Source organism: Triticum dicoccoides, chromosome 7A (genome assembly GCF_002162155.2).
Source record: "Triticum dicoccoides isolate Atlit2015 ecotype Zavitan chromosome 7A, WEW_v2.0, whole genome shotgun sequence".
NCBI classification, from domain to species: domain Eukaryota; kingdom Viridiplantae; phylum Streptophyta; class Magnoliopsida; order Poales; family Poaceae; genus Triticum; species Triticum dicoccoides.
The window spans coordinates 672,638,602-672,640,663 of record NC_041392.1 but is presented as its reverse complement, the minus strand read 5'-3'; positions in this window follow the sequence as shown (position 1 = coordinate 672,640,663).

Here is a 2,062-nt window from a genome sequence, read left to right as displayed (position 1 = left end):
CCCCCCCCCCCCGGCTGGAGGACCTATCATTATAGATTCCTTTTCAGCAAGGTTATCCATTCATCCATGAGGAAATTGTAAGACTTATTCTACAAGTTATTCTTGATGGATCCTTCATGTTTCCAAAGTATGATCTTCACTTGAAGACCATGTCAATGCTATCTCGAAGCATGTCAATGGTACTCCGATTTTCAACAGGAACATTTGAAGCACGATGCTAAATTTTATTTATCACTTATCCTAAAACTGTTGTATGGGTAATATCATGAGATTCCTCCCCCCTTACCTAAATGGTTTTCTACTTTATATCCTGTCATGGATATCTTGCTCTGCTTGTCCTTGGGAAGGATTTACCCCTGAAAGATGTGTTTAAACACATTTTCCTTTCCATTGTTCTGTTTAAACATAATAATCACTTTTCCTTTCCTTTGGTTTGTTTAAACCTTCTTGTGATCTATATAATATAAGCAGTAATATCCCTGCTTATGTAAACACCTCGGTGTACCATCTTGTCTGGTGTAACCCTGTTACTATTGTTGATGACATTCCGGTAGCCATCGATGGACGAGAACTTTGCCTATTGGTCCGTCTCGTTCAACGAGCAGGAATTGGTTCTCTTCGTCCCTCGCCCTTGGTACCGATGTTGTTGCCGACATAACTGACGGGCTATCCTCTGACATGCCTTACTTACATGATCGTGCAAGACGTCATCACCCTTCTTAATTTTAAACCACATGGTGGGCCCATAACCCACAGTTCCACAGGATCAAAACCTGACTCTCCTGTACACCCCTGTTCCTAAAGCTAATCCTCACGCTTGGCTTCGTATGCAAGATCACGAGCCACCTTCCTAGTGATCTATTCTGGTATCATACGCAATGCTTATTCCCGTTGCTCTGAACCCCTTTCACGCCTTGTAACAGGCACCGAACGATTGCCTACACGCTTGGAACTTCTCGTGGTACTTTCTTACTTTGCTCTCGATAATTCGTTAAGTTTCAATTCGAGAGTTACTTTCCGCCACCTTCCCCGATCTTATCGACCAGATAGTTAACCTTGCAGAGGTCCGTTCTCCCTGTATGCCCACCCTTTATTCTTTCGTAAGTACGATGGAGTTCCGGAAGAAAGGACGCCGACTTCATCTTGATGACCTAAAGCAGCGAAATGAAGACATCAATGTATTGGACCGGCCTCTTCGAGAAGAGCAAGCCAGGATGAGAAGACCCGCTAGATTCGTTACCAAACTTCCCCTTACACCCCTCTTAAATCTCGGGACGAGATTTCTTGTAGTGGAGGAGAATTGTGACGCCCGGGTATTTAAGCTACAGTAAACCTCTGCTAATGATGCCACGTCACCTCCATTACTCTTGCTAATCTCGCAGTAGTTCAAAACCGGTTCGAATTCAAATTTAAAACCAAGCAAACAATAAAAGTTTTCAAATATTAAAACTAAAATGTTCGGAGTGAGCCAAATAATGCATAAGTAAGTATGGTGGAGAAACCACACTTTTATAAAAGTGTAAAATACTCTAAAATGTTTTAAACAGTAGCAAAGACAATTAGTTGAATGCCTTTTACAATAAATAAAATATTAAACTAATTTATTTTGTTGCCCAAACTTATGTGGCAGTAGCTAATTACTAACACTAAATTAGGGACTACTTTTATAGTTTATAAAACTAAAATAAAAGAGGAACTAAAATAAAACAGAAAACAGAAAAGGAATAATAAACAAAAATAGAACAAAAGAAATAAAAACAGAAAAGGCCTCCCCCCCACTGGGCCTCGGCCCACCCACATGCCGGGCCGGCCCATCCCCACTCCCTTAACCCCTCGAGCCGTAACCCTAGCTACCAGTTGCCCCACTCCACCTCCCACGACCCCCACGATCCCCTTCTCCTCCCCCCACCGATCTGGATCGGGATCGGCCCCGATCCCGTCGACCCCGACGCCCAGCGCTCGCCGCCGCCCGACGTCGCCTCGCCGTTGGATGCCGGAGCATTCCCCCACCGGCCTGCTCTCCCACGGTGCCCTTACCCCCGTCGTCGGCGCTCACCCGTCC